This window comes from Pseudophryne corroboree, chromosome 7 (genome assembly GCF_028390025.1).
Source record: "Pseudophryne corroboree isolate aPseCor3 chromosome 7, aPseCor3.hap2, whole genome shotgun sequence".
NCBI lineage: Eukaryota > Metazoa > Chordata > Amphibia > Anura > Myobatrachidae > Pseudophryne > Pseudophryne corroboree.
In genome coordinates, this window is record NC_086450.1 from 44286373 (window position 1) to 44299414 (window position 13042).

The 13042-nt window shown below is 48.5% G+C and overlaps 1 protein-coding gene across 23 annotated transcripts in view; it reads right to left on the minus strand.

Moving 5' to 3' along the window:
- The window catches only part of UNC80 (unc-80 homolog, NALCN channel complex subunit), a 366195-nt gene that overhangs the window by 124982 nt on the left and 228171 nt on the right, over nt 1-13042 (minus strand). The window lies entirely within an intron of this gene.

Below are 13042 nucleotides of genomic sequence, written 5' to 3' on the forward strand. Positions count from 1 at the left end.
ACCCAAAGCACCCTCTCTTCCTAACACAGAACCCAAAGCACCATCTCTTCCTAACACAGAACCCAAAGCACCATCTCTTCCTAACACAGAACCCAAAGCACCCTCTCTTCCTAACACAGAACCCAAAGCACCCTCTCTTCCTAACACAGAACCCAAAGCACCCTCTCTTCCTAACACAGAAGCCAAAGCACCCTCTCTTCCTAACACAGAAGCCAATTCACCCTCTCTTCCTAACACAGAACTTAAAGCACCCTCTCTTCCTAACACAGAAGCCAAAACACCCTCTCTTCCTAACACAGAACGCAAAGCACCCTCTCTTCCTAACACAGAACCCAAAGCACCCTCTCTTCCTAAACACAGAACCCAAACCACGCTCTCTTCCTAACACAGAACCCAAAGCACCCTCTATTCCTAAACACAGAACTCAAAGCACCCTCTCTTCCTAACACAGAACCCAAAGCACCCTCTCTTCCTAACACAGAACCCAAAGCACCCTCTCTTAATAAACACAGAACCCAAAGCACCCTCTCTTCCTAACTCAGAACCCAATTCACCCTCTCTTCCTAAACACAGAACCCAAAGCACCCTCTCTTCCTAACACAGAAGCCAAAGCACCCTCTCTTCCTAAACACAGAACCCAAAGCACCCTCTCTTCCTAACACAGAAGCCAAAGCACCCTATCTTCCTAACACAGAACGCAAAGCACCCTCTCTTCCTAACACAGAACCCAAAGCACCCTCTCTTCCTAAACACAGAACCCAAACCACGCTCTCTTCCTAACACAGAACCCAAAGCACCCTATATTCCTAAACACAGAACGCAAAGCACCCTCTCTTCCTAACACAGAACCCAAAGCACCCTCTCTTCCTAACACAGAACCCAAAGCACCCTCTCTTCCTAACACAGAAGCCAAAGCACACTCTCTTCCTAACACAGAAGCCAAAGCACCCTCTCTTCCTAAACACAGAACCCAAAGCACCCTCTCTTCCTAAACACAGAACCCAAAGCACTCTCTCTTCCTAACACAGAACCCAAAGCACCCTCTTTTCCTAACACAGAACCCAAAGCACCCTCTCTTCCTGACACAGAACACAAAGCACCCTCTCTTCCTAACACAGAAGCCAATTCACCCTCTCTTCCTAACACAGAAGCCAAAGCACCCTCTCTTCCTAAACACAGAAGCCAAAGCACCCTCTCTTCCTAAACACAGAACCCAAAGCACTCTCTCTTCCTAACACAGAACCCAAAGCACCATCTTCTTAACACAGAAGCCAAAGCACCCTCTCTTCCTAACACAGAAGCCAAAGCACCCTCTCTTCCTAAACACAGAACCCAAAGCACCCTCTCTTCCTAACACAGAAGCCAAAGCACCCTATCTTCCTAACACAGAACGCAAAGCACCCTCTCTTCCTAACACAGAACCAAAAGCACCCTCTCTTCCTAAACACAGAACCCAAACCACGCTCTCTTCCTAACACAGAACCCAAAGCACCCTCTATTCCTAAACACAGAACGCAAAGCACCCTCTCTTCCTAACACAGAACCCAAAGCACCCTCTCTTCCTAACACAGAACCCAAAGCACCCTCTCTTCCTAACACAGAAGCCAAAGCACTCTCTTCCTAACACAGAACCCAAAGCACCTCTCTTCCTAACACAGAACTCAATTCACCCTCTCTTCCTAAACACAGAACCCAAAGCACCCTCTCTTCCTAACACAGAAGCCAAAGCACCCTCTCTTCCTAACACAGAACGCAAAGCACCCTCTCTTCCTAACACAGAACGCAAAGCACCCTCTCTTCCTAACACAGAACCCAAAGCACCCTCTCTTCCTAAACACAGAACCCAAACCACGCTCTCTTCCTAACACAGAACCCAAAGCACCCTCTATTCCTAAACACAGAACGCAAAGCACCCTCTCTTCCTAACACAGAACCCAAAGCACCCTCTCTTCCTAACACAGAACCCAAAGCACCCTCTTCCTAACACAGAAGCCAAAGCACCCTCTCTTCCTAACACAGAAGCCAAAGCACCCTCTCTTCCTAAACACAGAACCCAAACCACGCTCTCTTCCTAACACAGAACCCAAAGCACCCTCTATTCCTAAACACAGAACGCAAAGCACCCTCTCTTCCTAACACAGAACCCAAAGCATCCTCTCTTCCTAACACAGAACCCAAAGCACCCTCTATTCCTAAATACAGAACCCAAAGCACCCTCTCTTCCTAACACAGAACCCAAAGCACCCTCTCTTCCTAACACAGAACCCAAAGCACCCTCTCTTACTGAACACAGAACCCAAAGCACCCTCTCTTCCTAAACACAGAACCCAAAGCACCCTCTCTTCCTAAACACAGAACCCAAAGCACCCTCTCTTCCTAACACAGAACCCAAAGCACCCTCTGTTCCTAAATACAGAACCCAAAGCACCCTCTCTTCCTAAACACAGAACCCAAAGCACTCTCTCTTCCTAACACAGAACCCAAAGCACCCTCTTTTCCTAACACAGAACCCAAAGCACCCTCTCTTCCTGACACAGAACACAAAGCACCCTCTCTTCCTAACACAGAAGCCAATTCACCCTCTCTTCCTAACACAGAAGCCAAAGCACCCTCTCTTCCTAAACACAGAAGCCAAAGCACCCTCTCTTCCTAAACACAGAACCCAAAGCACTCTCTCTTCCTAACACAGAACCCAAAGCACCATCTTCTTAACACAGAAGCCAAAGCACCCTCTCTTCCTAACACAGAAGCCAAAGCACCCTCTCTTCCTAAACACAGAACCCAAAGCACCCTCTCTTCCTAACACAGAACCCAAAGCACTCTCTCTTCCTAACACAGAACCCAAAGCACCCTCTTTTCCTAACACAGAACCCAAAGCACCCTCTCTTCCTGACACAGAACACAAAGCACCCTCTCTTCCTAACACAGAAGCAAATTCACCCTCTCTTCCTAACACAGAACCCAAAGCACCATCTCTTCCTAACACAGAACCCAAAGCACCCTCTCTTCCTAACACAGAACCCAAAGCACCATCTCTTCCTAACACAGAACCCAAAGCACCCTCTCTTTCTAAACACAGAACCCAAAGCACCCTCTCTTCCTAAACACAGAACCCAAAGCACACACTCTTCCTAAACACAGAACCCAAAGCACCCTCTCTTCCTAAACACAGAACCCAAAGCTTCCTCTCTTCCTAACACAGAACCCAAAGCACCCTCTCTTCCTAAACACAGAACCCAAAGCACCCTCTCTTCCTAAACACAGAACCCAAAGCACCCTCTCTTCCTAAACACAGAACCCAAAGCACCCTCTCTTCCTAAACACAGAACCCAAAGCTTCCTCTCTTCCTAACACAGAACCCAAAAGCACCCTCTCTTCCTAACACAGAACCCAAAGCACCCTCTCTTCCTAAACACAGAAGCAAAAGCACCCTCTCTTCCTAAACACGGAACCCAAAGCACCCTCTCTTCCTAACACAGAACCCAAAGCACCCTCTCTTCCTAACACAGAACCTAAAGCACCCTCTTTTCCTAACACAGAACCCAAAGCACCCTCTCTTACTGAACACAGAACCCAAAGCACCCTCTCTTCCTAAACACAGAACCCAAAGCACCCTCTCTTCCTAACACAGAACCCAGAGCACCCTCTATTCCTAAACACAGAACCCAAAGCACCCTCTTTTCTTAACACAGAACCCAAAGCACCCTCTCTTCCTAACACAGAACCCAAAGCACCCTCTTCCTAACACAGAACCCAAAACACCCTCTCTTCCTAACAGAGCCAAAAGCACCCTCTCTTCCTAAACGCAGAGCCCAAAGCACCCTCTTTTCCTAAACACAGAACCCAAAGCACCCTCTCTTCCTAACACAGAACCCAAAGCACCATCTCTTCCTAACACAGAACCCAAAGCACCCTTTCTTCCTAACACAGAACCCAAAGCACCCTCTCTTCCTAACACAGAAGCCAAAGCACCCTCTCTTCCTAAACACAGAACCCAAACCACGCTCTCTTCCTAACACAGAACCCAAAGCACCCTCTATTCCTAAACACAGAACGCAAAGCACCCTCTCTTCCTAACACAGAACCCAAAGCATCCTCTCTTCCTAACACAGAACCCAAAGCACCCTCTATTCCTAAATACAGAACCCAAAGCACCCTCTCTTCCTAACACAGCACCCAAAGCACCCTCTCTTCCTAACACAGAACCCAAAGCACCCTCTCTTACTGAACACAGAACCCAAAGCTTCCTCTCTTCCTAACACAGAACCCAAAACACTCTCTCTTCCTAACACAGAACCCAAAGCACCCTCTCTTCCTAACACAGAACCCAATTCACCCTCTCTTCCTAAACACAGAACCCAAAGCACCCTCTCTTCCTAACACAGAAGCCAAAGCACCCTCTCTTTCTAACACAGAAGCCAATTCACCCTCTCTTCCTAACACAGAACCCAAAGCACCCTCTCTTCCTAACACAGAAGCCAAAACACCCTCTCTTCCTAACACAGAACGCAAAGCACCCTCTCTTCCTAACACAGAACCCAAAGCACCCTCTCTTCCTAAACACAGAACCCAAACCACGCTCTCTTCCTAACACAGAACCCAAAGCACCCTCTATTCCTAAACACAGAACGCAAAGCACCCTCTCTTCCTAACACAGAACCCAAAGCACCCTCTCTTCCTAACACAGAACCCAAAGCACCCTATCTTCCTAACACAGAACGCAAAGCACCCTCTCTTCCTAACACAGAACGCAAAGCACCCTCTCTTCCTAACACAGAACCCAAAGCACCCTCTCTTCCTAACACAGAACCCAAAGCACCCTCTCTTCCTAAACACAGAACCCAAACCACGCTCTCTTCCTAACACAGAACCCAAAGCACCCTCTATTCCTAAACACAGAACACAAAGCACCCTCTCTTCCTAACACAGAACCCAAAGCACCCTCTCTTCCTAACACAGAACCCAAAGCACCCTCTTCCTAACACAGAAGCCAAAGCACCCTCTCTTCCTGACACAGAACACAAAGCACCCTCTCTTCCTAACACAGAAGCCAATTCACCCTCTCTTCCTAACACAGAAGCCAAAGCACCCTCTCTTCCTAAACACAGAACCCAAAGCACCCTCTCTTCCTAAACACAGAACCCAAAGCACTCTCTCTTCCTAACACAGAACCCAAAGCACCCTCTTTTCCTAACACAGAACCCAAAGCACCCTCTCTTCCTGACACAGAACCCAAAGCACCCTCTATTCCTAAACACAGAACGCAACGCACCCTCTCTTCCTAACACAGAACCCAAAGCACCCTCTCTTCCTAACACAGAACCCAAAGCACCCTCTCTTCCTAACACAGAAGCCAAAGCACACTCTCTTCCTAACACAGAACCCAAAGCACCCTCTCTTCCTAACACAGAACTCAATTCACCCTCTCTTCCTAAACACAGAACCCAAAGCACCCTCTCTTCCTAACACAGAAGCCAAAGCACCCTCTCTTCCTAACACAGAACGCAAAGCACCCTCTCTTCCTAACACAGAACGCAAAGAACCCTCTCTTCCTAACACAGAACCCAAAGCACCCTCTCTTCCTAAACACAGAACCCAAACCACGCTCTCTTCCTAACACAGAACTCAAAGCACCCTCTATTCCTAAACACAGAACGCAAAGCACCCTCTCTTCCTAACACAGAACCCAAAGCACCCTCTCTTCCTAACACAGAACCCAAAGCACCCTCTTCTTAACACAGAAGCCAAAGCACCCTCTCTTCCTAACACAGAAGCCAAAGCACCCTCTCTTCCTAAACACAGAACCCAAAGCACCCTCTCTTCCTAACACAGAAGCCAAAGCACCCTATCTTCCTAACACAGAACGCAAAGCACCCTCTCTTCCTAACACAGAACCCAAAGCACCCTCTCTTCCTAAACACAGAACCCAAACCACGCTCTCTTCCTAACACAGAACCCAAAGCACCCTCTATTCCTAAACACAGAACGCAAAGCACCCTCTCTTCCTAACACAGAACCCAAAGCACCCTCTCTTCCTAACACAGAACCCAAAGCACCCTCTCTTCCTAACACAGAACCCAAAGCACCCTCTCTTCCTAACACAGAAGCCAAAGCACCCTCTCTTCCTAACACAGAACCCAAAGCACCCTCTCTTCCTAAACACAGAACCCAAAGCACCATCTCTTCCTAACACAGAACCCAAAGCACCCTCTCTTCCTAACACAGAACCCAAAGCACCATCTCTTCCTAACACAGAACCCAAAGCACCATCTCTTCCTAACACAGAACCCAAAGCACCCTCTCTTCCTAACACAGAACCCAAAGCACCCTCTCTTCCTAACACAGAACCCAAAGCACCCTCTCTTCCTAACACAGAAGCCAAAGCACCCTCTCTTCCTAACACAGAAGCCAATTCACCCTCTCTTCCTAACACAGAACTTAAAGCACCCTCTCTTCCTAACACAGAAGCCAAAACACCCTCTCTTCCTAACACAGAACGCAAAGCACCCTCTCTTCCTAACACAGAACCCAAAGCACCCTCTCTTCCTAAACACAGAACCCAAACCACGCTCTCTTCCTAACACAGAACCCAAAGCACCCTCTATTCCTAAACACAGAACTCAAAGCACCCTCTCTTCCTAACACAGAACCCAAAGCACCCTCTCTTCCTAACACAGAACCCAAAGCACCCTCTCTTAATAAACACAGAACCCAAAGCACCCTCTCTTCCTAACTCAGAACCCAATTCACCCTCTCTTCCTAAACACAGAACCCAAAGCACCCTCTCTTCCTAACACAGAAGCCAAAGCACCCTCTCTTCCTAAACACAGAACCCAAAGCACCCTCTCTTCCTAACACAGAAGCCAAAGCACCCTATCTTCCTAACACAGAACGCAAAGCACCCTCTCTTCCTAACACAGAACCCAAAGCACCCTCTCTTCCTAAACACAGAACCCAAACCACGCTCTCTTCCTAACACAGAACCCAAAGCACCCTATATTCCTAAACACAGAACGCAAAGCACCCTCTCTTCCTAACACAGAACCCAAAGCACCCTCTCTTCCTAACACAGAACCCAAAGCACCCTCTCTTCCTAACACAGAAGCCAAAGCACACTCTCTTCCTAACACAGAAGCCAAAGCACCCTCTCTTCCTAAACACAGAACCCAAAGCACCCTCTCTTCCTAAACACAGAACCCAAAGCACTCTCTCTTCCTAACACAGAACCCAAAGCACCCTCTTTTCCTAACACAGAACCCAAAGCACCCTCTCTTCCTGACACAGAACACAAAGCACCCTCTCTTCCTAACACAGAAGCCAATTCACCCTCTCTTCCTAACACAGAAGCCAAAGCACCCTCTCTTCCTAAACACAGAAGCCAAAGCACCCTCTCTTCCTAAACACAGAACCCAAAGCACTCTCTCTTCCTAACACAGAACCCAAAGCACCATCTTCTTAACACAGAAGCCAAAGCACCCTCTCTTCCTAACACAGAAGCCAAAGCACCCTCTCTTCCTAAACACAGAACCCAAAGCACCCTCTCTTCCTAACACAGAAGCCAAAGCACCCTATCTTCCTAACACAGAACGCAAAGCACCCTCTCTTCCTAACACAGAACCAAAAGCACCCTCTCTTCCTAAACACAGAACCCAAACCACGCTCTCTTCCTAACACAGAACCCAAAGCACCCTCTATTCCTAAACACAGAACGCAAAGCACCCTCTCTTCCTAACACAGAACCCAAAGCACCCTCTCTTCCTAACACAGAACCCAAAGCACCCTCTCTTCCTAACACAGAAGCCAAAGCACTCTCTTCCTAACACAGAACCCAAAGCACCTCTCTTCCTAACACAGAACTCAATTCACCCTCTCTTCCTAAACACAGAACCCAAAGCACCCTCTCTTCCTAACACAGAAGCCAAAGCACCCTCTCTTCCTAACACAGAACGCAAAGCACCCTCTCTTCCTAACACAGAACGCAAAGCACCCTCTCTTCCTAACACAGAACCCAAAGCACCCTCTCTTCCTAAACACAGAACCCAAACCACGCTCTCTTCCTAACACAGAACCCAAAGCACCCTCTATTCCTAAACACAGAACGCAAAGCACCCTCTCTTCCTAACACAGAACCCAAAGCACCCTCTCTTCCTAACACAGAACCCAAAGCACCCTCTTCCTAACACAGAAGCCAAAGCACCCTCTCTTCCTAACACAGAAGCCAAAGCACCCTCTCTTCCTAAACACAGAACCCAAACCACGCTCTCTTCCTAACACAGAACCCAAAGCACCCTCTATTCCTAAACACAGAACGCAAAGCACCCTCTCTTCCTAACACAGAACCCAAAGCATCCTCTCTTCCTAACACAGAACCCAAAGCACCCTCTATTCCTAAATACAGAACCCAAAGCACCCTCTCTTCCTAACACAGAACCCAAAGCACCCTCTCTTCCTAACACAGAACCCAAAGCACCCTCTCTTACTGAACACAGAACCCAAAGCACCCTCTCTTCCTAAACACAGAACCCAAAGCACCCTCTCTTCCTAAACACAGAACCCAAAGCACCCTCTCTTCCTAACACAGAACCCAAAGCACCCTCTGTTCCTAAATACAGAACCCAAAGCACCCTCTTTTCCTAACACAGAACCCAAAGCACCCTCTCTTCCTAACACAGAACCCAAAGCACCCTCTTCCTAACACAGAACCCAAAACACCCTCTCTTCCTAACACAGAGCCAAAAGCACCCTCTCTTCCTAAACACAGAGCCCAAAGCACCCTCTTTTCCTAAACACAGAACCCAAAGCACCCTCTCTTCCTAACACAGAACCCAAAGCACCATCTCTTCCTAACACAGAACCCAAAGCACCCTCTCTTCCTAACACAGACCCCAAAGCACCATCTCTTCCTAACACAGAACCCAAAGCACCCTCTCTTCCTAACACAGAACCCAAAACACAGTCTCTTCCTAAACACAGAACCCAAAGCACCCTCGCTTACTAAACACACAACCCAAAGCACCCTCTCTTCCTAACACAGAATCCAAAGCACCCTCTCTTCCTAAACACAGAACCAAAAGCACCCTCTCTTCCTAAACACAGAACCCAAAGCTTCCTCTCTTCCTAACACAGAACCCAAAACACTCTCTCTTCCTAACACAGAACCCAAAGCACCCTCTCTTCCTAACACAGAACCCAATTCACCCTCTCTTCCTAAACACAGAACCCAAAGCACCCTCTCTTCCTAACACAGAAGCCAAAGCACCCTCTCTTTCTAACACAGAAGCCAATTCACCCTCTCTTCCTAACACAGAACCCAAAGCACCCTCTCTTCCTAACACAGAAGCCAAAACACCCTCTCTTCCTAACACAGAACGCAAAGCACCCTCTCTTCCTAACACAGAACCCAAAGCACCCTCTCTTCCTAAACACAGAACCCAAACCACGCTCTCTTCCTAACACAGAACCCAAAGCACCCTCTATTCCTAAACACAGAACGCAAAGCACCCTCTCTTCCTAACACAGAACCCAAAGCACCCTCTCTTCCTAACACAGAACCCAAAGCACCCTCTCTTAATAAACACAGAACCCAAAGCACCCTCTCTTCCTAACACAGAACCCAATTCACCCTCTCTTCCTAAACACAGAACCCAAAGCACCCTCTCTTCCTAACACAGAAGCCAAAGCACCCTATCTTCCTAACACAGAACGCAAAGCACCCTCTCTTCCTAACACAGAACCCAAAGCACCCTCTCTTCCTAAACACAGAACCCAAACCACGCTCTCTTCCTAACACAGAACCCAAAGCACCCTATATTCCTAAACACAGAACGCAAAGCACCCTCTCTTCCTAACACAGAACCCAAAGCACCCTCTCTTCCTAACACAGAACCCAAAGCACCCTCTCTTCCTAACACAGAAGCCAAAGCACACTCTCTTCCTAACACAGAAGCCAAAGCACCCTCTCTTCCTAAACACAGAACCCAAAGCACCCTCTCTTCCTAAACACAGAACCCAAAGCACTCTCTCTTCCTAACACAGAACCCAAAGCACCCTCTTTTCCTAACACAGAACCCAAAGCACCCTCTCTTCCTGACACAGAACACAAAGCACCCTCTCTTCCTAACACAGAAGCCAATTCACCCTCTCTTCCTAACACAGAAGCCAAAGCACCCTCTCTTCCTAAACACAGAACCCAAAGCACCCTCTCTTCCTAAACACAGAACCCAAAGCACTCTCTCTTCCTAACACAGAACCCAAAGCACCCTCTTTTCCTAACACAGAGCCCAAAGCACCATCTCTTCCTGACACAGAACCCAAAGCACCCTCTATTCCTAAACACAGAACGCAAAGCACCCTCTCTTCCTAACACAAAACCCAAAGCACCCTCTCTTCCTAACACAGAACCCAAAGCACCCTCTCTTAATAAACACAGAACCCAAAGCACCCTCTCTTCCTAACACAGAACCCAATTCACCCTCTCTTCCTAAACACAGAACCCAAAGCACCCTCTCTTCCTAACACAGAAGCCAAAGCACCCTATCTTCCTAACACAGAACGCAAAGCACCCTCTCTTCCTAACACAGAACCCAAAGCACCCTCTCTTCCTAAACACAGAACCCAAACCACGCTCTCTTCCTAACACAGAACCCAAAGCACCCTCTATTCCTAAACACAGAACGCAAAGCACCCTCTCTTCCTAACACAGAACCCAAAGCACCCTCTCTTCCTAACACAGAACCCAAAGCACCCTCTCTTCCTAACACAGAAGCCAAAGCACACTCTCTTCCTAACACAGAAGCCAAAGCACCCTCTCTTCCTAAACACAGAACCCAAAGCACCCTCTCTTCCTAAACACAGAACCCAAAGCACTCTCTCTTCCTAACACAGAACCCAAAGCACCCTCTTTTCCTAACACAGAACCCAAAGCACCCTCTCTTCCTGACACAGAACCCAAAGCACCCTCTCTTCCTAAACACAGAACCCAAGGCACCCTCTCTTCCTAAACACAGAACCCAAAGCACCCTCTTTTCCTAACACAGAACCCAAAGCACCCTCTCTTCCTAACACAGAACCCAAAGCACCCTCTCTTCCTAACACAGAACCCAAAGCACCCTCTCTTCCTAAACATAGATGGAAACTGACAGCCTAATGTATGCATGGGGATCCCACAACTTCCCACACAAAATGCATCTAACTGGCTGGTACTCTCACGAGTCAGGTATATGGGGTGTGAGAGAACCGATGCTTATCAGTCTCGGGTAGCTGTCATCTCATTAATATTAACCAATGTAATGGGAGTTTAATAGACGTTAATTATAGATTAAATTGCACGGTTGGCACAGTGGTTGGCATTACTGCTTCACAGCTCTGAGGTCAGGACTTTCACACCTGCCCAAGGCCCTATCTGTGTGGGTTTTTTTTGTTCTCCTTGTGTTTTCTTGGGTTTTCTCCTTGTGCATCGGTTTCATCCACATACTGGTAGATAAACGTGCTTCTGGCAAAAAAACTAACCCTAGTGAGTATGTGTGTCAGCGCCGTAACTACCTATGTGCCAGGTGTGCCTGGCACACAGCGCAGTTACACTGAGGGCGCACGACGAGCGGCATGTAATGAGTCAAATTGACTCATTACATGCCGCCTCTGCTGGGTGCCGTGCGCCGCGCTGGAGGGAGAGCAGCGCCGGAGGCAGAGAAGGAGGAGGAGGGAGGGGGACTTGAGCCGCAGCAGCGCTATTTAATTGATAGCGGCGCCGATGCAGCACTCCCCTCTCCTTCTGTATTGGCTGCCCGACGCTGCTGTGAATGATGGGATGCGGTTCCCTCATCCCAGCATTCTCAGCAGCGGCCAGCCAATACGGAAGGAGAGGGGAGTGCTGCAGCGGCGCCGCTACCAATGACATAGCGCTGCTGCGGCTCAAGTCCCCCTCCCTCCTCCTCCCCTGCGGCTGCCCAGGATCTCTGCCAGCATGAGGAGCCTGAGAGATGGTAAGTATATAGGTCTCTCTCTCTCTTTCTGTCTCTCTCTCTTTCTCTCTCCCCTTCTGTCTCTCTCTCTCTTTTTCTCTCTCTCTCTCTGGTGTCTGTCTGCCGCAATGTGTAAAAAGGGGGACTGGCTGCCGTAATGTTTAAAAAGGGGGACGCTGTCTGCTGTAATGTGTAATATGGGGGACGTTGTCTGCCACAATGTGTAAAAAGGGGGATTGGCTGCTGTAATGTGTAAAAAGGGGGACTGGCTGCCGCAATGTGTAAAAAGGGGGACTGGCTGCCGTAATGTGTAAAAAGGGGGATGCCGTCTGCCGTAATGTGTAATAAGGGGGACTGTCTGCCGTAATGTGTAAAAAGGGGAACGCTGTCTGTCGTAATGTGTAATAAGGGGGACGTTGTCTGCCGTAATGTGTAAAAAAGGGGATGCCATCTGTTGTAATGTGTAATAAGGGGGACTCTGTCTGCCGTAATGTGTAATAAGGGGGACTGTCTGCCGTAATGTGTAAAAAGGGGGACGCTGTCTGCCGTAATGTGTAAAAAGGGGGACGTTGTCTGCCACAATATGTAAAAAGGGGGATTGGCTGCTGTAATGTGTAAAAAGGGGGACTGGCTGCCGCAATGTGTAAAAAGGGGGACTGGCTGCCGTAATGTGTAAAAAGGGGGATGCCATCTGCCGTAATGTGTAATAAGGGGGACTGTCTGCCGTAATGTGTAAAAAGGGGAACGCTGTCTGTCGTAATGTGTAATAAGGGGGACGTTGTCTGCCGTAATGTGTAAAAAGGGGAACGCTGTCTGTTGTAATGTGTAATAAGGGGGACTCTGTCTGCCGTAACGTGTAATAAGGGGGACTGTCTGCCGTAATGTGTAAAAAGGGGGACGCTGTCTGCCGTAGTGTAAAAAGGGGGACGCTGTCTGCCGTAATGTGTAAAAAGGGGGACGCTGTCTGCCGTAATGTGTAAAAAGGGCACGCCTTCTGCCGTAATTTGTAAAAAGGGGCTCTACCTGGTGTAGTGGCTCTACTGTGCAGCGTAATTTGAATAATGGAGACTACTGTGCACCGT